The following is a 27,761-nucleotide window of genomic DNA, read 5'->3' as shown; positions in this document are numbered from 1 at the left end:
TGCCGTACGCGGTCGCCCTACCTTTCCAGCACGTTCATCCGTCACGTTCCCAGTCCGTTGAAATTTTTCAAACAGATCCTTTATTGTATCGCTTTTCGGTCCTTTGGTTACATTAAACCTCCGTTGAAAACTTCGTCTTGTTGCAACAACACTGTGTTCTAGGCGGTGGAATTCCAACACCAGAAAAATCCTCTGTTCTAAGGAATAAACCATGTTGTCTACAGCACACTTGCACGTTGTGAACAGCACACGCTTACAGCAGAAAGACGACGTACAGAATGGCGCACCCACAGACTGCGTTGTCTTCTATATCTTTCACATCACTTGCAGCGCCATCTGTTTATGAAAATTGTAACTACTGTAATTTCGAAAGTTTGTCCGCCTGAAAATGTACTGTTGTCCCAAGCATATTGCAACAAACGGTGTATTTCTATCGCTGCTCGTTTAGTTTTTATTGCAGTTTCAAATATACCGGTCATTTTTGAAACACCCTGTAGAAACAACTACTACAATACATTGCAGTGCAGAAGGCAAATGAAAGAAACATGGAAAGAGTGGAACAGTAATCACACCTCTGTTCAAAGACAATAACTACTCTTTAAGTCGCCACGACAGACCCCCTGGTGTTTAAAAGAGGCGGGACATGGTTTAAATAAGGCGTGCGGATGGCAATGAGTGGTCTACTGGCCGTTAGGATGGTAATGAATTCTCACAGTAGGGGATTCCATTGCTCCACCAGCATAATTGATAAACGTTGGGTGGACGTTGGTGCACATGGGCATGCTGCAGTACATTTCCCCAATGCATCCCACGTGTGCTTGGTGGGCTCTAAGTCGGGGGGAGCAGGAAGGCCGGAGTGTTCTTGCTGAATGTCCTCTCGTTCCAGCTGCTCCTCTACCTGCGCTGTTTGATGCGGTCGCGCATTGTCATCCATAAAAATGAAGTCAGGACCGAATGGACCCCTGAAAAAACCCACAAAGCGAAGGAGTACAGTGTCACAGTAAAGTTGACTGGTGTGTATTCCGTGTTCAAACAGTTTGAGGTCAGTACACCTGTGCAACATTATGCCTCCCAACACCGTAACACCTAGATCACGTAAATGACCGTGTTTGACAATGTTCCTGGGTCCACAATGTATCGCCATCTATCGCAACATGAGATTCTTCAACACACCCAAGAATATTGTCGAACGTTATCCATGTTTCATTTGCTGTTGTGGTCTTCAGTCCTGCGACTGGTTTGATGCAGCTCTGCATGCTACTCTATCCTGCGCAAGCTGCTTCATCTCCCGGTACCTACTGCAACCTACATCCTTCTGAATTTGCTTAGTGTGTTCATCTCTTGGTCTCCCTCTACGATCTTTACGCTCCACGCTGCCCTCCAATACTAAACTGGTGATCCCTTGATGCCTCAGAACATGTCCTACCAACCGATCCCTTCTTCTAGTCGAGTTGTGTCACAAACTTCTCTTCTCCCCAATCCTATTCAATACCTCCTCATTAGTTATATGATCTACCCATCTAATCTTCAGCATTCTTCTGTAGCACCACATTTCGAAAGCTTCTATTCTCTTCTTGTCCAAACTATTTATCGTCCATGTTTCACTTCCATACATGGCTACACTCCATACAAATACTTTCAGAAATGACTTCCTGACACTTAAATCTATACTCGATGTTAACAAATTCCTCTTCTTCAGAAACACTTTCCATGCAATTGCCAGTCTACATTTTATTTCTTCTCTACTTCGACCATCATCAGTTATTTTGCTCCCCAAATAGCAAAACTCCTTTACTACTTTAAGTGTCTCATTTCCTAATATAATTCCCTCAGCAACACCCGAGTTAACTCGACTACATTCCACTATCCTCGTTTTGCTTTTGATGATGTTCATCTTATACCCTATTTGCAAGACACTGTCGATTCCGTTCAACTGCTCTTCTAACTCCTTTCCTTTGACTATACTGTCACAGTGACTTTGCTGTCACTGACAGAATTGCAATGTCACCTGCGAACCTTGAAGTTTTTATTTCTTCTCCATGGATTTTAATACCTACTCCGATTTTTTTTGTTTCCTTTACTGCTTGCTCAATATACAGATTGAATAACATCGGGGAGAGGCTACAAACATGTATCACTCGCTTCCTAACCACTGTTTCCCTTTCATGTCCCTCGACTCTTATAACTGCCATCTGGTTTCTGGGCAAATTTTAAATAGCATTTCGCTCCCTGTATTTGACCCCTGCACCTTCAGAATTTGAAAGAGAGTATTCCAGTCAACATTGTCAAAAGCTTTCTCTAAGTCTACAAATGCTAGAAAGGTAGGTTTGCCTTTTCTTAATATAGCTTCTAAGATAAGTCGTAGGGTCAGTACTGCCTCAAGAGTTCCAACATTTCTACGGAATCCAAACTGATCTTCCCCGAGGTCGGCTTTTACCAGTTTTTCCATTCGTCTGTAAGGAATTCGTGTTAGTATTTTGCAGCCGTGACTTATTAAACTGATAGTTCGGTAACCATCACACCTGTCAACACCTGCTCTCTTTGGGATTGGAATTATTATATCCTTCTTGAAGTCTGAGGGTATTTCGCCTGTCTCATACATCTTGCTCACCAGATGGTAGAGTTTTGTCAGGACTGGCTCTCCCAAGGCTGTCAGTAGTTCTAATAGAATGTCTACTCACGGGGCCTTGTTTCGACTTAGATCTTTCAATATTCTGTCAAACTCTTCACGCAGTATCATATCTCCCATTTCATCTTCATCTATATCCTCTTCCCTTACCATAATATTGTCCTCGAGTACATCGCCCTTGTATAGAATAATCTCTAAATACTCCTTCCACCTTTCTGCTTTCCGCTCTTTGCTGAGAACTGGGTTTCTATCTGAGCTCTTGATGTTAATACAAGTGGTTCTCTTTTCTCCAAAGGTGTCTTTAATTTTCCTGTAGGCAGTATCTATCTTACCCCTAGTGAGATAAGCCTCTACATCCTTACATTTGTCCTCTAGCCATTCTTGCTTAGCCATTTTGCACTTCGTGTTGATCTCATTTTTGAGACCGATGCTAAAAAATGTAAATGTAAAAATAAATTCTAAGAAAAAACACGCATCACGTAGGAATCATCCGAATGCGACGGAGATCGGTAGCTGTAATGTACATGTACAGACAACCAAATGATTAGAATGTTAGAGAAACTGGAGGATTTATTCAAGAGGGAGAGGTTCGCAAACAGATCAAGTAAATAAAGCATTGCTCCACGTCTGGCCCTTATGGCCAGTGAAGACGTGTCAGGAGACAGACAGCGGTTGGACAGCAACCTGAGCGTCGCCGCCATTCGGTCCGACAGACAGGAGTCATGGTCTGGGTTGCCATTTCATTTCGTAGCAGGGCAGCTATGGCTGCCATCCGCGCCGCCCTTACAGCACAGCGGTACGTAGACGATATTCTACGGTCCGTTTTGTTGCCCGTCAGAGCAAGCCATCCTGAGATTACATTTCAGCGAGACTGCCTGCCCGCACACGACCAGAGTTTCTTCTGCCTGTCGTACTGCTTTCCAGACTCTGCCTTGGCCGGTAACGTCACCAGATATCTCCCCAACTGAGAACTTCTGGAGCATTATGGGCAGGGCTCTCCAACCAGCTCGGTACTTGGCTTTCTGACGGGAACTTGGCTTTCTGACAGGTACTTGGCTTTCTGACGGGTACTTGGCTTTCTGATGGGCACTTGGCTTTCTGATGGGTACTTGGCTTTCTAACGGGTACTTGGCTTTCTGGCGGGTACTTGGCTTTCTGACGGGCACTTGGCTTTCTGACGGGTACTTGGCTTTCTGACGCGCCAAATGGACATAATTTGGCACGATATCCCTCAGAAGGACATCCAAGAAATCTGTCACTCAATGTCAAGCCGAATAACTGCTTGCATAAAGGCCAGAGTTGGATCAACGCGTTACTGACTTGCTCAACTTGCGAAACTCTTTCTCTTGAATAAATCGTGCATTTTTTCTGAAATTCTAAACATTTATTTGTCTGTACATGTGTGTCACATCTACCGAGTTGCGTCTCCTTCAGATAATTCCAACGTGGAGCGTCTTCTTTTTTGTTTTATAGTGTATATAAGTACAGTAAAGCGCCAAAGAAACTGGTACAGGCATGCGTATTCAAATGCAGAGATAAGTAAATAGGCAGAACACGGCACTACGGTCGGCAAAGCCTATATAAGACAATAAGCGTCTGGCTCAGTTCTTAGGTCCGTTACTGCTGCTTTAATGGCAGGTTAGCAAGATTTAAGTCAGTTTGAATGTGGTGCTACAGTCGGTGCACGAGCGATGGGACACAGTGTCTCCGAGATAGCGATGAAGTCGGGATTTTCCCGTACGACCATTTCACGAGTCTACCGTGAATATCATCAATCCGGTAAAGCATCAAATCTCCGACATCGCTACGGCCGGTAAAAGATCCTGCAAGAACAGGACCAACGACGACTAAAGAGAATCGTTCAACGTGACACAAGTGCAATCCTTCCGCAAACTGATGCAGATTTTAATGCTGGGCCATCAATAACTGTCAGCTTGAGAACCGTTCGACGAAACATCACCGATATGGGCTTTCTGAGCTCAAGGCCCACTCGTGTACCCTTGATAACTGCACGACGCAAAGCTTTACGCCTCGCCTGGGCCCGTCAAGACCGACATTGGGCTGTTGATAAGTGGAAACATGTTGTCTGGTCGGACGAATCTCGTTCCAAATTGTATCGAGTGGATGGACGTCTACGGATATGGAGACAACCTCATGAATCCACGTACCCTGCGTATCAGCAGAGGACTGTTCAAGCTGGTGCAGGCTCTGTAATGAAGTGAGGCGTGTGCAGTTGGAGTGATATGGGACCCCTGATACGTCTAGATACGACTCTGACAGGTGACACGTATGTAAGTATCCTGTCTGACCACCTGCATCCGAGGAACACTCTTCTGAGTTTAAACACTTGGTCTGGGCCCCAAACTCCCCAGATATGAACATTATTGGGCATATGTGGGATGCCTCGCAATGTGCTGTGCAGGAAAGATTGCGAGGTGCCGGGGCTAGCAGTGTGTTTATCACTAAATTCTATTAGAATCCACATATGTAAATCATGCTCTAAGCCCCCCCTATTCTAACTCCGACTTTTGCTGTTGCACAAGGATAAAAGAAATACGCGAACTGACTCTAATCAACCCTGCTAGTGGAGTAGAAGAGAGTTTGGCACCTGCAATAATTTAATTTGATACATAAGTTAAATAAACCAAGGTTTCATTAGCATCGTGAGGAATGATAGGGTTGCTCTATCGATTAACAGAATGAAAGTTCTGTCCAAAATAACAATATGATTTATTGAGATTAAACACAGAATAGTAAAAGAAATACAGGAAATATTTATAAAACATCAAATTGGCTAAAATTGGAGATTCATACAAACACTATAAAGGTGAAGTTGTCCCTAACTTAGATCGTGAGGTTTAAGACGAAGTGGTATGTGGAGCCAATTCCTTTCCACTCAAATCTCAAGAGAGACACACAGCTAACCCAACAGTAATTGCTGCTACTCGAAACAGAACAAAGTTAGAAAAGGATGAACAGGCGCGCTCTGCTGAGCTCTGATTGTCACATAGGAAAATCCCTATCTGCCGGTGCTGCGGACGTACATTACCAAACGGTCTTCTTATCTCCCAGAACACGATCGGGCGTACCGCAGGCGAGGGCTGGTTGCTTCGACGTCCTCGACCGAAAGGCGACTGCTGACTACCCACAAGAGCACCCGTACAGGCCGAATACAGAACATTTCCGCCCCCACGACAGTGGCCGAGGTTAAACGTTCCAATCAGCAACTCGAAAAACGGCGGAAATTCCACTCCATTGCCGGAGCACTACCATTCCACCAATGGAGATTCTTGGCGCCAATTTCTGTGCTCATTTTGCTACGTCACGGTGCTATGCCCTGAGCAAACCAATCACCGTTACTATTTTGCAGAAAGTGCGGGAATTTTCCCGCCACAACTGCCAGGGTACACAAGTCATTCCCACGCCTCGCTGGTAGCCCGCCAGAAAGTGTTGTCGCTAAGTTTCTCCAAAGTAACGGAACCTCTAGCCCAGCCGCTACTTCACACCCCAGCGGGCGTATCTCTTGACAATGTCGGCGTCTGCAAAGCATTCACTCGACTGCCTCACACACGTCGGCTTAACCCGCCTGTCACCGGACCACCCGGGTGACGAGAGACGCTGCGTGGGAAGTCCGCGTGTGAAGGAATAGCAGCCCTCCACCGCATGCAAATAGAGAGGAGAGTCGTAAGATAGAAATATGAGAGGGGGCTCATGCCACCTCTCATAGCCCCTACGCCATTTTAGATTGTAATTGGTGAGCGGTTGGCTCACTTAGGAGCAAGGTAGTGAGTCAATCGCCCAAGAACAATCTCGCAACTGGCTCCACATGCCGCACTCTATAAAGAAAATCACTGCAACTGAAAAATGCAGCTCATAGAGGGAGGATTATTTATGATGTAGCCAACTTCACCTTCTTAATATGGAACACTAACACTCACATCACACATCCATACCCAGGGAGCCCCTTCCAAACACCGATTCACGCAGACATTCACGCTCTAAATATGGCCCGGGCATCTGAGCCAAATATGGAGCAGTTTATTCTTTACAATCAGAGTTGGAGTGCTCCGCAATTAAATGCCCAAGATGTTACAACAATTTTAATCATTAAACTAACCTGAACTCACTCACACATGATACTATTTAAGTTAACAATCTCTTTGTGAGCTTTCAGAATCTAATTACAACCTCCGATTCATTCTGTCTCCCTGCAGCAAGAATAACCTTTACAAAATGTTCCCTGAACTGATGGTCCATTCACAATGACAGTGGTGGTATCTGCTTCAGTTTATGGGGACTTCAGGCACACTGTTCGCATACACACAACAATAAATACAAAATACAAAAAAAACATGGTGTGGAGAACAATACAGTAATTTGTAATAAGAATTACAGTGTAAAACACAAACACATACAAGGTATAACATACATTACAAAACCAACACTAGAGAAAGAAATTTAAGAAAGAAAAAAAAAAGGTTCATGGGGCATCAAATTGTGCGTGCACATTGCACAAAGTTCACGACTGTGCTGAGAATGAGGCACTAAATCACATTGTTTGAAATATCCGTAGCACTTCACAAATTCTACAGTACTGACATCACATAAGGCTAAACGTCAGGTGTTGTTGCTACGTTGTTGCAACGGCAATAGGGTGTGCTGGAGCTTCTGCAGTACTCTGTTGAGATTGCACCAAGACCCACGCATATGATCACGGTAGTACGGTAGGAAGACACAGTGATAGGCTCTCCTCACGTCGATTAATTGTCTCTGAGATCTACTTGTTGGGATACATCACTAGTCTAGGTCTCTTCTCTCGCTGGACAGAACTTTACGTTTCCCAATATTGCAGTTCGACGAGGGATGATGGCACGTGGAGTGACTCCACAAGTGTGTGAGGTCATCCATACAGGATCGAACTAGGAGCGACTATTGTTAAAACTGCTCTCTAATAGAGAGGAGAAGTAAGTAATGAGACCATACATTTGTTAGTGTGGCACGATACTGCTTTGTGTATGCAGATCAGCCAATGCTAGTGAGTTGTAAAAACCCAAACAGGTGAGTATATAGCGTCCCTTTCTGTCCTGAGGCACATGAGGCGCAGGTTCTGACACGATATGTGATCTTCTTCGTGTACTCACGACAACGTGGTCTGCCGCAGGGAATCCCTCCAAACGGCTGCCGCGTCTGGAGAGCTAGCAGGCTGTCGCGTGTGGGTCGCGTGTCAGTGTCAACGGCCAGCCTCACTTTCGCTTGTGGCCCGGCGAGGATCCCGCGTAATCCCTCAGGTACACGGCCCCGTGACTGACAGCCTGTAGGACCGGATGCTCTCGCACCCTTCACGTCAGGTAGCGCGCTGACGCTCTTTTCTTGCAGGTAGCCGCAGACCTCTTGTTCCCGCTCCGGCCGGCCTCCGCATTACCACGATCCCCGTCATCTGCACAATTCTTACAAAAATCTTATGCCTAACTTTTTCCCATGACCTTCTATGTTATAATAAATTTACATAATGACACATTGATGGTCTGTTATTTCAGACACTCTTATTTTACTTTTATAGTTATTAATCTATGGCAATCATTATAACCTCTAATCTAGACATGGAAATAATTTATTTTGATATACGTGTAGAGACCGATCTCAGTATTGTACATGGTTGGTGATAACTGATGCTATGTAATGGATGAACAACTAAATGTGCGGGCCCGCACCAATATTACTATTACTTACATAGATCGACAGTAGACATGCTCAAGAATTAACTACCATTTGCCAACGATCTACATTCTATGTCTTTTAATTCAATTATGTTGTTATGCAGGACTAAGTTTTACTGTGCTATAAAGAACATGCAACTTCGCTCGCCGGTCGTCCCTCCATCTCGGGTCTGTGGTTTGGTGACCTGAAAAATAGCATCTCAACCGGCGCGCGCCAAACACAACACTTGTGGTAGAAAACCCCACAATATTAATCTAGTTATTGTTAAATCCTACAGTTTAAATTTATCCTAGTATATCGTACCTTTTTTTTTTTTTTTTTTTTTTACATAATTCCTGTTACGTTGAGATGTCTCGCCGCTCGCCGCTATTGCCGACAGTGATGTGCGCGCCGTACGACATGACCTCCGAGTTTTCATTACGCCTCACTGAAACTCCAGAGACTGGGTTAGCCATGGCTATACACGACAATAAATTTATAGTTGCAACTTCCTTCTCTATGTGATGCGGTTTTCGCGATCAAAGCACACCTTTCCAGAAGCAATGCAATATGACCAAACCAGGACTGGTTCCTGTTGAGGATTCAGTCGCCCAACACACGCCAGCTACACAGTATGTCACGAATATCCAATTATAAGTCCCTGTTTATTCATCTGTGACAGTCACGAGCAGCACGCTAAATCCCCAACCAGCACATTGGCATGGTAGGCTTTATGCTCGCATTTCTCTCGTCTAGGGCACCATTGGAGTCAAACGCTCACAGGATCACCCCGACTTGCAAGACAACGATGCTGGCGCAGCTCTGCAAAAAAACTATACTGCCCATATTCATCCTCGAAATCACGCAATATACCACAATCTTGCAGTGCACTGACGCGTGCCAGCAAGCATTGGTATGAACGTTTCACGAACTGGTTGTGGCCGCTATGGAGCGTATCACGACTTCTCAGAACGCTGCTAAGAGCACGTTCTTGTATGCGCCCGTTTGTGCGACATCTCGTCACTCATCTTTATCCCTTAACATGGACACCAGATAGGAAAGGACAAAAACATTGCTCATGGAAAGGTAGTCCCTCTTATCGCAACGACAGAGGAGATCCCGAACATAGACAAAAAAGAGGATAGCAGCAGTAAATTCTTATGCAAGACAACGCAGCGTTAATACTTTAGCAATCTTAATCTATTAATGCAACGATTATTGTTCCCCGAAGAAGGTTCATATCTTTGCCTATTCTAATATGTACACCACTTAAACTACTATTATTCCACGAACTTCTTTGTGTGAGAGAAGTGGTGGAGTCCTATGGACTAGCGTCAATCCCTTCTTAGACTCCCCCTCCTCTGACGTGCATTAGGATTTGGAGGTCTAATTTCTATCTCCCGGTTCTCCTGTTGTCCTTGATTTCGCTCTCTCCAATTACGGTCGCTTTGCCGTTCGTCATTCCTCCTGTCCCAGATTGCTTGTCTAGATTGACCCTGTTCCCTGACGTTTTGATTTCCGTGTCTCTGGTTTCCATAACCTTGAATAGCGTAACCTTGATTTCCGTAACCCTGGTTTCCTAACTGACCAGTGCGATTATGCGATCTGTTGTCGTCTTCCCTTGCTGGCCCGTGGTATTTGTTATTTTGCGCCTTCTTCCTGTCCTTTGCGTCTTGTTTATCGAAGACTACTTCGAGTTCGCGCAGTAGACTCTTGAATGCATCTATGTCAGATCCACACTTCCCGACAAGTGTCTGTTGATACCTAACTGGCAATTTGGAAAAGCAAAATTTAATGATTTCTCCGTTGCTATATGGACTATCTAAAAACTGATTCTTCTTGAGTAAATCATCAAAAAATTTGGTTGCGCTTCTATGCCCGGACACTTCCAGTTCAGGACAAAATATTATTTCCTCTTTAATCCTGTCTTGCGTTTCCTTTGACCAGTAGGTCCGCAGGAATGCACCAACAAATTCCTGATAAGTCCGACACGTCGCTGCCACGCCCCGCATCTTTTCCGCAGCTTGGCCTTCGATGTGTCCACACATGAATTCTAATTTGGCCTGGGTTGGCCATGACGACGGTAATGAATTTGTAAATTGCATCACCCAGCTCTTCGGATGCATCGACCCTCCATTATCTTTGAATTTCTGGAATTTTAGTATCGACAGGAAGTGATTGTGATCAAAATTCTGTCCGATCCTCGCACTGGTGTTGTCACTCGTTTCCGATACTTGCACGTCTGCTGAGTGTCCTGATCTATCTTGCTGATAACTGTGATGTGCTACGTCTGTATCACAGTGGAAGTGGCATTCAGCATTCGCTCTTCTAAGTGGGCTGCAATTATTGGAGCTATTACTCTCTGTTTCTGTGTGTGCATTGTTAGTTCCGCACTCTGTCACTGGGCTAGAGCACGGCGGGCTTTTCCTCGGAGATACAATTCTGTGTACTCCATCACTGGTATCCGAACGCGCAGTGCTCGTGTGCCCGTTTCGCTCTAGTGTTGCTATCCGACTCTCTACTTCTTTCATTCGTTTCGTGATGTTCGTAACCACAATACTACCTTGAGTCTTTAAGAATGCTAGGGATTTTGAGTGGGATTGTGTTGTACGTCGCAAGCGACCTGCGAGTTGAGAAGTTACTTTTGCGATTTTCATTGCCCCTGTTGCTGCCGTTTTGGCTAGGCCTGCTACTTTTTGTGCTACCAATGACATTTGTTTGGCTTCTCCACATTCTTTCTTTATTGTTAGTAATTCCCCACGAATTTTCCCTATATGCGAAATTATTGCCTCAGTGTCCTTCTTACGCTGTTCATCAGCTTCTTCCTTCTCCTGCTTACGTTGTTTCTCCTCTTCTTCCTTCTCCCTCTTACGCTGTTCTTCAGCTTCTTCCTTCTCCTTCTTACGTTGTTTCTCCTCTTCTTCCTTCTCCCTCTTACGCTGTTCGTCAGCTTCTTCCTTCTCCTTCTTACGTTGTTTCTCCTCTTCTTCCTTCTCCCTCTTACGCTGTTCGTCAGCTTCTTCCTTCTCCTTCTTACGTTGTTTCTCCTCTTATTTCTTCTCCCTCTTACGCTGTTCGTCAGCTTCTTCTTTCATTGATCGTAGGAAGCTAAGTATTGGGTTTTCGTCCTCTTTTTGATCCTCTTCAAACATGGGCGATGTAACTCTGGACACTTGGGCGCTAGAGCTCTGACCTGACCGAGCTGGCCTCTGTCTGCACTCGTTCGTTTGACTATAAACTTCTGCTACCGTCTCGACCTGTGTGCCTGTCTCTGTTTCATCCTCTACTTCACTATCATAATCACGGCCGCAACGCTGCTCTGAGATCGCGTCCAAATCACCTTCCTCATCAATGACCCTGGCGTCCTGTCCTGCTAAAAATGTGCCCATCTCATCTCTGAACCTATTCCCGTCAGTAAACTGCCCCTTATCCATTATGCTATCCTCTTTTGTTTTAGCTTCGCTCGATAATAATCGTGCCTTACTTCTCGTTATCATTCATGAAAAACAAATTTATCTAAAATGCACAATAAAATTAACCTACTCCATATACTTTTCGACATAGACACAAAATTTTAACAACGCTGTTGCAACGCTGTAATCACAAACACAATTTGATGTGGTCCAGAAACCGCACACAAATCCGACAAAGTGCGATGTGGTACGGACACCACATCAACGAAACACAAAAAAAACAATGAACAAAAAAAATATACACTGAAAACAAAAACTGTAATCATGCGCCGCTACTTAAAACTAAACGCGGAACTACCAGAGCAAAAACTTGGGTATTAATCAATAAAAAAATTAGAGAAAAAAAATTTGAATGTTCGTACTAAGAATACTGTTTGTTAATCAGTGATTCTCAGGAAAGATCCGAGGCTAAGGGTCGCCATATTACGCGAGGTGCCGGGGCTAGCAGTGTGTTTATCACTAAATTCTATTAGAATCCACATACGTAAATCATGCTCTAAGCCCCCCCTATTCTAACTCCGACTTTTGCTGTTGCACAAGGATAAAAGAAATACGCGAACTGACTCTAATCAACCCTGCTAGTGGAGTAGAAGAGAGTTTGGCACCTGCAATAATTTAATTTGATACATAAGTTAAATAAACCAAGGTTTCATTAGCATAGTGAGGAATGATAGGGTTGCTCTATCGATTAACAGAATGAAAGTTCTGTCCAAAATAACAATATGATTTATTAAGATTAAACACAGAATAGTAAAAGAAATACAGGAAATATTTATAAAACATCAAATTGGCTAAAATTGGAGATTCATACAAACACTATAAAGGTGAAGTTGTCCCTAACTTAGATCGTGAGGTTTAAGACGAAGTGGTATGTGGAGCCAATTCCTTTCCACTCAAATCTCAAGAGAGACACACAGCTAACCCAACAGTAATTGCTGCTACTCGAAACAGAACAAAGTTAGAAAAGGATGAACAGGCGCGCTCTGCTGAGCTCTGATTGTCACATAGGAAAATCCCTATCTGCCGGTGCTGCGGACGTACATTACCAAACGGTCTTCTTATCTCCCAGAACACGATCGGGCGTACCGCAGGCGAGGGCTGGTTGCTTCGACGTCCTCGACCGAAAGGCGACTGCCGACTACCCACAAGAGCACCCGTACAGGCCGAATACAGAACATTTCCGCCCCCACGACAGTGGCCGAGGTTAAACGTTCCAATCAGCAACTCGAAAAACGGCGGAAATTCCACTCCATTGCCGGAGCACTACCATTCCACCAATGGAGATTCTTGGCGCCAATTTCTGTGCTCATTTTGCTACGTCACGGCGCTATGCCCTGAGCAAACCAATCACCGTTACTATTTTGCAGAAAGTGCGGGAATTTTCCCGCCACAACTGCCAGGGTACACAAGTCATTCCCACGCCTCGCTGGTAGCCCGCCAGAAAGTGTTTTCGCTAAGTTTCTCCGAAGTAACGGAACCTCTAGCCCAGCCGCTACTTCACACCCCAGCGGGCGTGTCTCTTGACAATGTCGGCGTCTGCAAAGCATTCACTCGACTGCCTCACACACGTCGGCTTAACCCGCCTGTCACCGGACCACCCGGGTGACGAGAGACGCTGCGTGGGAAGTCCGCGTGTGAAGGAATAGCAGCCCTCCACCGCATGCAAATAGAGAGGAGAGTCGTAAGATAGAAATATGAGAGGGGGGTCATGCCACCTCTCAAGATGTTCACCCCCTCGTACTCTTACGGATTTATGGACAACCCTGCCGGATTCCTCCAGCACTATTTCAGACATTTGTCGAGTCCATGGCACGCCGTGCTGCGGCACTTCTGCGTGCTGGCGGGGGCCTTACACGATATTAGGCAGGTGTACCATTTTCTTTGGCTCTTCAGTGTATAATACATTTGTATTTAAGGTTCAGTCTTATGAAGGTGAGGGTCCCGAGAAGGATCTCTTAGGGTATCTTTCTTCCATAGACTGACCAAAAGATCGATTGAGACAGTGTGGTCTCATCTCAATAGTCGTCGCTCGTTTACCATGACCCGGTGCGCACGTGCATGGTAACATAGAAGTAATATCCGAGGATGAGACATACAAAATCCATCTCCGGACTGTAGCAACTAAAATCAAAACTCGGAACAATGTACTCCGAAAGTTAACTGGAAACGCTCTGCGGTGTCACTGCAACAGTCCTTAGATCATCAGAATACTGAAGTTCCATTTCGTTGAAAAGTTCTCCCACAAAAATAAAGGCACACAACTAAGACAAACATGTGCGTCATCACACGGTTCATCGTTCATACAAACATGCGCTGTCTACCGCTTCTTTGTAACATTTCAGCACCCTCCATAAGGTCACAGCCACAGCTGAGTGTGTGGACAAGCACAAAAGAATAAGAAACAATTCAGAATTATCAGTTCGTTAAGAAATTTCATTACAAGAACCCCAGGAATAAGGTCTATGAAACCATTGTGACGGACAACATTCATCCTTGAGGTCAGTACCTTCAACATTCAACAAGCTCGGAACAATCGCTGACAGGAACAATCTTCCACGAACGATCAAAAACTAATTACAATTCCCTAGCAGCGACCCGCAGGTTATTGTCCACACCGATGACACTAGCGCACACTTAATTTGCACCAGAACTGATCGTGGCGGACTGGGTGCATTGCTGCACCATTAAGGTTGGAAGTCCTGCCCTGAACACACAGCGGTGGACAAGCTCTGAAAGACCTTCGTCGTAAAATTCTGCCGCCTGAGACATTAGCCAGTGAGTCACGCCCGCCTGGTATTCTGCGTCGTCATCAAAGCGCTGCGTTTCAAGCCAGTTCTTCATCTCGGGAAACAAGGGGAAGTCGCTGGGTTCAAGATCGGGGCGGTAGGGCGGATGAGGGAAAATGTCGTGTGAGGTCGGGCATTGACGTGCAAAACAAAATTTGGTGCGTCAGCTTTCCTCGACGTTTGTTTTCAACTTCTCTTCTAAGGCTGTGAAAAGTTTGACAGTACCGGGCAGAATTTATGGTTGCTCCACGTTCGAGAGAATGAATAAGAAGCACACCTTGCGTATCCCAAAACACTGTCGCCATCAGCTTCCTTGCTGACAAGGTTTGCAATTATTTTCTTGTTTTTTGGGGGTACCTTGTGTGCTCCCACTCCATGGACTGTAATTTTGTCTCGCAGTTGACGTGTTCCATTCAGGTCTTGTCAACGGTTACGATTTGATCCAGTGTTTGTGGTAGGCCTCCAGGAATGTCAACACTGCCCCCCCCCCCCCCCCCATTCGTTGTTCTTTATGGTGCTCTGTAAGCAGTTTGGGAACCCATCGTGCGCAGAATTTGTGGTGGCGTAGCTTTTGAGTGACAATTTCAAACAGCAAAGTCCGTGTAACTTGTGGAAAAGAAAGTGAAAGCTCGATTATTGTGAAGCAACGGTTATCACGAATCATTTCATCAACTTTAGCGACAAGATCGTCAGTCGCAATGCTCGGGCGTCCACTCTTCTCTTCATCATGAACGTTGGTTCGGCCATTTTTAAACCGAAAGCGCCATTTCCGGACGGAACATTCACTCATTACTTTGTTAGCGTACACTTCGCACAGCTCACGATAAATTCCTATAGGTTTTAGATTTTTTGCCAACAAAAACCGTATATATATATATATATATATATATATATATATATATATATTCCTGGAAATGGAAAAAAGAACACATTGACACCGGTGTGTCAGACCCACCATACTTGCTCCGGACACTGCGAGAGGGCTGTACAAGCAATGATCACACGCACGGCACAGCGGACACACCAGGAACCGCGGTGTTGGCCGTCGAATGGCGCTAGCTGCGCAGCATTTGTGCGTGCACCGCCGCCGTCAGTGTCAGCCAGTTTGCCTTGGCATACGGAGCTCCATCGCAGTCTTTAACACTGGTAGCATGCCGCGACAGCGTGGACGTGAACCGTATGTGCAGTTGACGGACTTTGAGCGAGGGCGTATAGTGGGCATGCGGGAGGCCGGGTGGACGTACCGCCGAATTGCTCAACACGTGGGGCGTGAGGTCTCCACAGTACATCGATGTTGTTGCCAGTGGTCGGTGGAAGGTGCACGTGCCCGTCGACCTTGGACCGGACCGCAGCGACGCACGGATGCACGCCAAGACTGTAGGATCCTACGCAGTGCCGTAGGGGACCGCACCGCCATTTCCCAGCAAATTAGGGACACTGTTGCTCCTGGGGTATCGGCGAGGACCATTCGCAACCGTCTCCATGAAGCTGGGCTACGGTCCCGCACACCGTTAGGCCGTCTTCCGCTCACGCCCCAACATCGTGCAGCCCGCCTCCAGTGGTGTCGCGACAGGCGTGAATGGAGGGACGAATGGAGACGTGTCGTCTTCAGCGATGAGAGTCGCTTCTGCCTTGGTGCCAATGATGGTCGTATGCGTGTTTGGCGCCGTGCAGGTGAGCGCCACAATCAGGACTGCATACGACCGAGGCACACAGGGCCAACACCCGGCATCATGGTGTGGGGAGCGATCTCCTACACTGGCCGTACACCACTGGTGATCGTCGAGGGGACACTGAATACTGCACGGTACATCCAAACCGTCATCGAACCCATCGTTCTACCATTCCTAGACCGGCAAGGGAACTTGCTGTTCCAACAGGACAATGCACATCCGCATGTATCCCGTGCCACCCAACGTGCTCTAGAAGGTGTAAGTCAACTACCGTGGCCAGCAAGATCTCCGGATCTGTCCCCCATTGAGCATGTTTGGGACTGGATGAAGCGTCATCTCACGCGGTCTGCACGTCCAGCACGAACGCTGGTCCAACTGAGGCGCCAGGTGGAAATGGCATGGCAAGCCGTTCCACAGGACTACATCCAGCATCTCTACGATCGTCTCCATGGGAGAATAGCAGCCTGCATTGCTGCGAAAGGTGGATATACACTGTACTAGTGCCGACATTGTGAATGCTCTGTTGCCTGTGTCTATGTGCGTGTGGTTCTGTCAGTGTGATCATGTGATGTATCTGACCCCAGGACTGTGTCAATAAAGTTTCCCCTTCCTGGGACAATGAATTCACGGTGTTCTTATTTCAATTTCCAGGAGTATATATATATATATATATATATATATATATATATATATATATATATATATATATATATATATATATAAGGTGAGTCAAATACTGACGAACCGATTCCACAGACCGAACGTGAGGAGAGGGGCTAGTGTAATTGTTTAATACAAACCATACAAAAATGCACGGAAGTATGTTTTTTAACACAAACGTACGTTTTTTAAATGGAACCCCGTTAGGTGTGTTAGTACATCTGAACATATAAACAAATACGTAATCAGTGCCGTTTGTTGCATTGTAAAATGTTAATTACATCCGGAGATATTGTAACCTAAAGTTGACGCTTGAGTACCACTCCTCCGCTGTTCGATCGTGTGTATCGGAGAGCACCGAATTACGTAGGGATCCAAAAGGAACGGTGATGGACCTTAGGTACAGAATAGACTGGAACAGCACATTACGTCCACAAGCTAACACCTTTTTATTGGTCTTTTTCACTGACGCACATGTACATTACCATGAGGGGTGAGGTACACGTACACACGTGGTTTCCGTTTTCAATTACGGAGTGGAATAGAGTGTGTCCCGACATGTCAGGCCAATAGATGTTCAATGTGGTGGCCATCATTTGCTGCACACAATTGCAATCTCTGGCGTAATGAATGTCGTACACGCCGCAGTACATCTGGTGTAATGTCGCCGCAGGCTGCCACAATACGTTGTTTCATATCCTCTGGGGTTGTAGGCACATCACGGTACACATTCTTCTTTAACGTACCCCACAGAAAAAAGTCCAGAGGTGTAAGATCAGGAGAACGGGCTGGCCAATTTATGCGTCCTCCACGTCCTATGAAACGCCCGTCGAACATCCTGTCAAGGGTCAGCCTAGTGTTAATTGCGGAATGTGCAGATGCACCATCATGCTGATACCACATACGTCGACGCGTTTCCAGTGGGACATTTTCGAGCAACGTTGGCAGATCATTCTGTAGAAACGCGATGTATGTTGCAGCTGTTTGGGCCCCTGCAATGAAGTGAGGACCAATGAGGTGGTCGCCAATGATTCCGCACCATAAATTTACAGTCCACGGTTGCTGTCGCTCTACCTGTCTGAGCCAGCGAGGATTGTCCACGGACCAGTAATGCATGTTCCGTAGATTCACTGCCCCGTGGTTTGTGAAACCCGCTTCATCGGTAAACAGGTAGAACTTCAACGCATTCTCTGTTAATGCCCATTGACAGAATTGCACTCGATGATTAAAGTCATCACCATGTAATTGCTGATGTAGCGACACATGTAACGGGTGAAAGCGGTGACGATGCAGTATGCGCATGGCACTACTTTGACTCAGTCCACCGGCTCTCGCAATGTCCCGTGTACTCATGTGTCGGTTCATGGCAACAGCAGCTAACACACGAACTGCACCCGCTTCTCCTGTGACGCGCCTGTTACGGACCCGTTTGTGTGCTACGACCATACCTGTTGCATACAGTTGGCGGTAGATGTTTTGCAATGTGCGGCACGTTGGATGCTCTCTGTCCGGGTACCGTTCTGCATACACCCTGCAGGCTTCAGCTGCATTTCATCGACACTCGCCATAGATGAGTATCATCTCCACCTTTTCAGAGTTCGAATACACCATGGTCACAGTTCCTACAACACTACACTATCACAGACGTATGGTAACACGGTGTACTACAGTTGGTCTGCGTGCGGAGACGAATGCAGAATAACAATAGCAGCAAGCGCTCACTGCGACAGCTAGATCAAACCACAACAATGCACTACAGCCACACTCGTCAACACGGTCGTCATCGTGATCATGTCCCTGCAGATGCTGCTCGCCGACCGTGGCCCGTGTTTGTTACAACACGCAACTGAACGTCGGAGGTTTCAAGCGTCAACTTTAGGTTACAATATCTCCGGATGTAATTAACATTTTACAATGCAACAAACGGCACTGATTACGTATTTGTTTATATGTTCAGATGTGCTAACAAAACTAACGGGGTTCCATTTAAAAAAACGTAGGTTTGTGTTAAAAAACATACTTCCGTGCATTTTTGTATGGTTTGTATTAAACAATTACACTAGCCCCTCTCCTTACGTTCGGTCTGTGGAAACGGTTCGTCAGTATTTTATGCGGTTTACGAAATATATCCAGCGGTAGCGTTAGGTGACTCGCCCCGTATATATATAATAATGCCTTATACAGAACCTGAGCCAATAAATGGAAAATAGCAAATTTTGTATAACCTATTGTCAAAATTCTTATTAATAGTTGAAGCTACTTAAAGTAAAAAGAGCAATAACGTTTTTCAAGTCAAATTTAAAATCAGCTTGAATGTAGTTATACAACCAATTAATAACAAAAACCTATTACAATTATAAATATCAGCCGGCTGGGGTGGTCTAGCAGTTCTAGGCGCTCAGTCCGGAACCGCGCGACTGCTACGGTCGCAGGTTCGAATCCTGCCTCGGGCATGGATGTGTGTGATGTCCTTAGGATAGTTAGGTTTAAGTAGTTCTAAGTTCTAGGGGACTGAGGACCACAGATGTTAAGTCCCATAGTGCTCAGAGCCATTTGAACCATTTTTTGATGGAAGGCGAGGCCTTCTACTGGTCTAACACAAATTAATACAGAAATTCTTCCAATCCATATGTGGCATACAGCAAACCAGTGCTTAACAGTATTGGTTAAAAACAGTCTTGGGTGCAATTTTAGTTTTTTTTTTTTTATTTTTCAACGATTTAGGTATCTTCAGGTTATCTACATAGAAAACAGAGAACAAATACATCTAATTAAGAATCGCGATCGCATTGTTCAGACTTGTATAACCTATAAACATGTATAAACAGATCAGTTATCGAAAGAGCAAATACCTTCATTTGGTATTTCTTAGAAGAATCCTTTAGTCAGTGTAGCCAAAGAGCATCGTGGAATATATCAGGCCAACATCGCGTTTGTTAAACTCAGTGAAAACTAGAAATATAAAAAAGTAAAATCATTACCTTTTCTAGATGCAAGCGAGAGGCACCAAAATCTGCATAATGTGTTCCTGTTCACAGGAGCGAGTAACAGATTAAGATGGGGGCTCAAGTAGTAAGCATAATGCATAGCTGATTAGTTGCAGCTGCCAAAGCTATTAACATCTTTGAAAAGCTAAATTTCAAAAGAATTGCAGATAAAATCATAATAATAAATAGAATTTTCAAGATCTGCTTTTAAAATACAACCAATAGAAAGTAAAATAACAACATAGCCAATACCATTTGATAAGACATTACATTTTGATAATATATAACCAAACAGTAAGAAATTAGTTTCAAACCAACTCAATCTATTAAAACTGTTATTAAATTTGGACTTATATTTAAAAAGCTATAGAAGAAATAAACATTAAAACAATAATAATAATAAAATGATTTATATTTTCTCTATAATCAATAACTGAAAACAAATATACATACCAAAATATATAAAATTAACAAAGATTCGATCTACAATTAAACTTATGACCACTTTAAAACCATTTAAATTAAAAATTTCTCACTGAAAAAAACTCTACAATCCAATATTAACTAATAAATACCTAAAATGAAGTTTTATGTTTCTGATTGAAACAAAGAAAGAACTTAATAAACAGATAGAAAGTAGATACAAAGCCTAAGATGAAAAACTTCATATCATTGATCATATAAAACAACATTTTCAATAAAATTACTAACCAAAACTAAACAAAAATATTCATCCTTTAATAAAGATTATTTAAATGGAATCAGTGTAAAAAATAAAAATAAATAATAATATTCACATTAATAACCAAGAGATCAAGTATACACACCTCTATAATAAGATCGAAGTTGAGAATAAAAATATGTATACATGGTGTCCCAAGAGGAATGGGAATATAACAGGATTGAGCATTCGAAGCAAAACATATCAAGTAAACATAGCCCATAAAATGCATACCTAAAGAGCTATGAAAATTTTTCCCTCTTTGATACTGTGGAACAAATCTCTTCTGCTGCAACCCTTTTGCTTTCCATGTTTTGAAAGGTGGTAGTATGGATAAAAACAAGAAAAAAAATCCAGTAAACATGGGCTCTAAAGTGCAAATCTTATGGGCTATAGGCACTGGTTCATCTTTGCTCTGGGAGTCATCTCTTATAATGAATAAGTGTTCATAGTTCTTAACATATGCATTTTGAAGACCATTTTACTAGACTACTTTTCTTGTTTTGGTCCACACTACTCCAAAAATATGGAATGCAAACAGCTTTCAGTAGAGAAGACTTTCTTCGCAGTATCGAAGATGACAGCTCTTCAGATATGCATTTCAGAGCCCCTGTTCACTGGAATTTTTTGCTTTAAAAGATCCTTCCTTTCATATTCCTGAACATTGACCATTACTCCTGGGGAACCCTGTATAATGTACAAAAAGTTCAAAAAGACAAAAAATAATATAAAAAATGTAAATGGATATTGAGATATAACTCTAATTAATGGACTTATATTCGCCCACAAAATTTAACGAAGCTGCAGCAGGAGCTATATTTTATGATGTTAAAAGAAATCATGAAAGTGCCAGACAAGTGTAAGGTTAATAATACCCTTGTTAATTATTGTCATCTACCTAAATATTCATAAATGATAAATGGTAAATAAAGCAAAGCAGAAGAACACAAACCACAACCAACCATTAAAAAGTGTACCTCTACATTCCCATTAATTTGTAGTAATTAAACCACCTACAACCATTCTTACTTGAGCAACAGAAGAATAAGGATTCAGTTAAATACTTCAAAACAACTTGACAGAAACTAGCAAATCTCACGAGAACACCTTCTGACAAATGTAAAGATAACCAAAATTAATTAAACTTTAAACCCAAACAAAACATAATCTTTATTACACAGAGAATGCCATCTACATCTAACTACAATAACACATGAGCAAGAATTATTCTGCAGATGAGCCTTAGGGAGTCAATGATGAACTAAAATTATTGATATTTAAACTATAAGTGGTAAACTTATAAAAATATAATACATAAAGTAATAAGAACCGAAATCCAATAAGATAAGGAAATAAAGAGTATTGTCAAAACTGTAGACCGTAAGTGAAACTAATAATGAAGGCACACTAGCACTAAAAGTATAGAACAATAATTGTACATCAGCTTGTAGTTGTTCAGGTTGATAACCTCAAACTAAAATTAAAAGTAAAGTAAGGATCAATCTCCCCATAAGAAACATATAAGAAAATAAACTAAATCTAGCACATGAGCAATACATCATAATTATTAAAATTAAAATCGAAATAAACTTAAAAGTTGAATTACAAGGAGAGAGGCAAACTGAAACTCTCACTGTGTTATTTAAAAACAAATCCAAAAACCCAAAAAAATTAAACTAAAGGAAAAGTAACCAATACAAAGAGAATATCTAATTATATTTAAACTGTATAAGAATAAACACAAATTATAAAATCAAAATCACAAAGAAACATTCATTAAGAATTATTCAGAAAAAAAAGATGACTCAAGAACATAGTTATAAATTAATACTTTAACTTAAGACAATCCAAGGAAATTAAAGAAAGGAGAATGCACAGGGTCAGCTAGTGTCACAACACCCGGAGACTGAAATGAACCACAGCCAAGCTGCATGTAAGCCAGCTGCGCTTCAGACCGAGGACAGCATGCATACAGCCACAAAAATAACGTTATTTGTGGATCGTAAGGCGGGTGATACCACTTGACCGACAGTTTTGTACAGTTGTTGGGGAGGATGACAGAGTGGGCATCCAATAGGGGTAACTTCAAATAATAACAGGAGAATCATGGTATAATCCTATGTATGGGAAGGTAAGAGTGCCACCATCCGCTTGGAGGAGCCATCACAGATAAGTTACAGTGAAAGAATACTAGGAGCCTGAGGGAAGATTGCGTGTTGTCATATTGGAGGTTGAGGTTCAGAGAAAGCGACCCTTCTGGAACTGTCGCTGAGCCCAAATCTTTCAGATGCTCATGTGACCATCTTCCCACACTCCACTGGTCGCCGTAGACAACGCTTCTGAGGCGTGCCTCAGCAGAAATCTTTAACCAGTAGGAACTACTCTTGGCCTGGAACATAGGCTGGTTCGGTGTGCAAGTCATGGGAATCATCCTACGAGTAGGCGGCAACAGTGAGCGTGAGGGAAAGAACATTTGGTAACTCAAAGCGACTAGTGAAACGCTACCAAATGGTTCCAAACAGGTGGCCGCCTGCACATCTGCGTGGTCTTGTGGTTTAGGTGTGGTTGTTGCTTCACGTTTCCACTCCACAATCACAACAATCGACTTTGGCAGCTTTGGATGGGTTGAAATATCCATGACAGGTTTGCCACTCGGATGACTTCCAATGACTAGCGCACATTCCAAGTCACTGAGCTTTCCTGTTCGCAGCATTCTGCTATTACTGGTTCTCTACTGAGAACACAACTCTCCCCGCCTCCGTTTCTACTGGCGGGTCCGCTTATCGTAACATCTAGTGGTCAATTCCGTATTATATAGGGATGTCCTGATACTTTTTGTTAGATACTGTATATTCTTACTGCGTACTTCACTGTTGCTGTGTGTCGGAAAGTATATACGTGTACATGAAATTTTTCGCCTCTTACCTCTCCTGTTTGTGAATGGTACTTGGAAAAAATTTATGTTGGGGAAGTTAATTGTTTCTCGAGTCGTTTTGGAACCTGAGCTCTAGGTATCTTGAGAGTAAAGTTCCTGCAAAGCGCAGCGCCTTTGTCGTTACCGCTCCTACAGCAATTTGTTGCGCACTTTTGAGACGCTTCTACGCTGCCTAAATAAATCCGTGAGAGAAACGCACCGCCCTTCTTTGAACCTTCTCCGTCTCTTCCATTGATACACTTTACTAATGATCGAACAAGATTAAGAAGCCGGTTAGAAAGAGATTCGTAAATGATCTCTGTCACAGGTGAATTTTTTTAAAATTATTACACAGATAAATTTCAATCTGGTATCTACAGATACATTTCTGTGAACTTAAATGACCTGAAGATTGTGGCTGACTGCAGAGACAGAGCACCGATCTTGCAGCAAAATGCTATCTGGCTTCTTCATCTGTTTACAAACATTACATTCATTTGTGATTAGGGTAAGCTCTCAACCTCTGTACTCAACGCTTATCATCCGTAAGGCCTCCTCCGTGTTACTCCGCTGCTTCGTCACTGTAGTAACCGGAGTTCCTCACAGTCATTAGAGGTCGGAAATCTCTTGCGATTTTTTGTACCTCATTGATACACCCACCTGTAAAACTCCTGTTTGCTAGTGTAACGACACCTAATATACAAATCTGACGCGTCGACACAAAGTACAATGGATCTATACCGCATTCTCGGTTCTTCTCGCCAACTATTCATTTACTCTTCCCCAAAAATTTTCGTAGCTTCCAACACTTCTCGAAGGTAGCCGCCGTGCGACCGTATTCGTCGCTTTGTCGGTGGCAAGCAGCCTTTTCCGCCGAGGAATGCCGTCTTCTGACTGCTTCTGGCGCCTTCAGTGCAGTAACATTCTTTGCCGCACAATCTGTCAATAACTGCGCCTTATGCGAATAACTTCAAACAAACGCATCTGTCAACTTCATGGTCACTCAAATGTAACGCGAACTGCAACGGGCACATCACACTGTCTTGAGCTATACCGCATTCGCTTCTGACGATGTCTTCCCATTAAGAACCAGGCGTGAGTCGAAAAACAGCAAAATCAATGTATTAAACCCTGATGTAAACAAGGTATTGTGATTATATTAAACATTTTCCACGTTCCATTGATATTATTGCTAAAAATCATAGGCAAATTATATATACATATATGAAACGAGAGAGATGCAGTGAAAAATTGTAAACTCCCTCCCCCATAAAAACTGCGAACCCCCTCCCAAAAAAAAGTCGAATCTTGGATGCGAGCCTGCTAAGAACGACCCGCTGAGTTTTTATTTTAGCGCAGCCGTATACCTCTTCGGGTACGCTGCAAGCAACCCAGGTAATGGCGAAAAACTGTGACTGACAAGTTTACGACAGAGCTACAGACGCATGATCCCTTGTGGATCACATGAACGAGCAGAATTAGTTTGTCCTTAACCCGATGTGTGCTTGAGGAATTCGAATTGAGACGCACAGAGGAGTTTCGTGAACTTACAAAGAGTTACTGTGTGAATCAGTCATAATTCTACAAAATGTTGCCATCTGTGAGGTAGATCTGTAGTTTAGCGCATGTCAGAATGACGAAACACTGGTGTTTCACCTGTGACGGGACATTTTTTCAGAAATTATCTCGCCACATACTGAATTTAGTAATGAAACTCTCATTTAATCGTAATATTTAATTTACGTCGAAAAAATTGATATTTCAGAGTACGTATTTCACAGTACTGTTCATTGGCAGTAGCTAACTGATTCAGCTTTTCTGTTCTCTTACTTTTAATATATGCTATATAAATGGCATATGGATTACAAGTAAAACTACGGACCTATACACAATACTAGATAAGTTCACTGATTCAATACGTAGAAGACGCTTGAAATTCTATGGTCACATCTATAAAATAGACAGGATCAAACTAACGAAAAGGTTACTTAATGTAATAAATTCAGTAATAGTAAAAATTAGTTGGTTAGTGGAAGTTAAAGAGAGATGGAAGGCAATTTTTATCCCTATTCTGCCAATGTTATTTTTACCCTTTGAATAGGTACACTTTTCAAAAGAACTATAAGTGATAAAACAATAAAATTCTTACCGCAAATATATAACACATGTGCTTAAATTTACAAGTGAAATGAACATAATACCTACTATGGTTTTGAATAAAAAATTATATTCTTTCACTAGTAAAATTTAACTTTTTTTACATTAATTATTATAAAATAGTTTCTGATTGATTGGTGGTTATCAATTTACTTGCAATAATTTATTACCATCTGCAGTATAAATTGACCAAATATCACGTCTCTAACCCCATTAGCTTATTAAATAATGGTACCTGAAAGTAAAAGAAATATAGTTTTGAGAAAAATCCAGTCAAAGTTTAATATTGCAGTTCTAGTATAGTTATTGATGAGAATTACTTACTGTTAATATTTTCCTGCACCATAAAGAGCATCCTCTGAATCTTACTGATCTTCTTTTCTTCTCTTGGTCCCTCTTCTTTTCTAACTGGCTTCTTTTGAGCATTTTAAATTAGCAATAACTGCTTTGCGGATTCTCTCTTTATCTATTTGCACCAAGGATTTTCCAGTATTTCCACTAGATTTTATGCCCAATAATTCCAAATTATCCAGTTTTCTAATGACACCATCATTGAAGCATAAAATAGCATCATAAACACCAAATTTGAGGGTTGCAAGCTGAACAAATACAGCTTTCGGTAACCTGTTCCAAATGACAGAATTCAGACATTCATTTAAATTTTTGGTTTTCCCATGAAGACATTTCTTGAACAAGGTATCTTTACAAAGGTCTCTAAATATGGGTTTAATTTCATTTTATTTAATTCAATGCTGTACATTATCTCTGCATGGTACAAAAAGGAAGGCATGGAATTTAAATGCCAATTGCACAGTGCGTCAGGAAAACCATCACATCTCACGAAAAAATTGTCGTATTTATATAAAACAAAAACTGTTTCACGCGGGAGAGACCCGGCATTTCAAATATGCTAAAATCTAAACATAGAATTTTTGAAGCGAACTTGCCTTCCGTCTCCCCTTAAACATGTCTTACGAGGAATGAATACCATAGAAGATAGCAATACAGAACGTAAAGTCTTAGGAATCCTAATTGCAGTGGACACAGGAACGTAAAAAGCAACAAGGCATATTCATGAAGAGGTTTTGGGAATAGAAGAATAAAACGAAACTCTCAGACCAATTAAACAAGTTTAAACTCGTTCTTTAAGTGGGTATAACGAAGAAAAAAGAAGGAGAAACTGGGAGCATATTTATTGAATACGTTCACTTGATGACTCTGTGGCTCTCGCTCTAGAGGGGGAAGGTACAATCTGTACAACGAATAGGTCTTTTTTCCGATGTGACGTGTCCACATTCGGTGATCACGAATGAATCTTCCAAGATCGTCTTCCACCGTAGTTGACCGAGTGAGGCGGTGCAGTGGTTAGCACACTGGACTCGCATTCGGGACGACGACGGCTGAAAGCCGCATCCGGCCATCCTAATTTAAGTTTTCCATGATTTCCCTAAATCGCTTCAGCCGGATTCCGGGGTGGTTCCCTTGAAAGGGCGCGGTCGACTTCGTTACCCATTCTTCCCTAATCCGATTGGACCAATGACCTCGCTGTTTAGTCACTTTTTCCAAACAAACCAGCCAACTGTAGTTTATTGGTTGCGAATGAATATTAAGCTCAATTGTAGTTTGTTGGTTGCTAAGTTTTTTGCAGTTACTGGAAAGCTGCTGAAAATCTATTTTTCCGAATAATGGACACCGTTCTACACCACAATCAATACAGTTGCGTCTTTATGAAGATTTTTCTTATTTCCTAAACAATAGTAAGTGGTGTGGTGAGTGGTATGAACAGGGTGTTTTCAACAAGTTCTTGAACTCACTCTTGAAATACTACCTATTAGCCGGTCAGTGTGAACGAGCGTTTCTAGGCGCTTCAGTCTGAACGTGCGACCGCTACGGTGGCAGGTTCGAATCCCGCCTCGGGTATGGATGTGTGTGATGTCCTTAGGTTAGTTAGGTTTAAGTAGTACTAAGTTCTAGGGGACTGATGAACTCAGATGTTAAGTCCCACAGTGCTCAGAGCCATTAGAACTACCTATTAAGTGCGTTTGGGCCGGAAAAACTTTAGTT

The 27,761-nt window shown here is 43.0% G+C and overlaps 1 protein-coding gene across 1 annotated transcript in view; it reads left to right on the top strand.

The window, feature by feature from the left end:
• The window catches only part of LOC126260767 (LIM homeobox transcription factor 1-beta), a gene marked incomplete at its 5' end in the record, with an annotated part of 258,963 nt that overhangs the window by 71,162 nt on the left and 160,040 nt on the right, over positions 1 to 27,761 (top strand). The gene's annotated exons all lie outside the window — the stretch shown is intronic.

This window comes from Schistocerca nitens, chromosome 5, assembly GCF_023898315.1.
Source record: "Schistocerca nitens isolate TAMUIC-IGC-003100 chromosome 5, iqSchNite1.1, whole genome shotgun sequence".
NCBI classification, from domain to species: domain Eukaryota; kingdom Metazoa; phylum Arthropoda; class Insecta; order Orthoptera; family Acrididae; genus Schistocerca; species Schistocerca nitens.
This window is presented reverse-complemented; position numbering and strand designations above follow the sequence as displayed.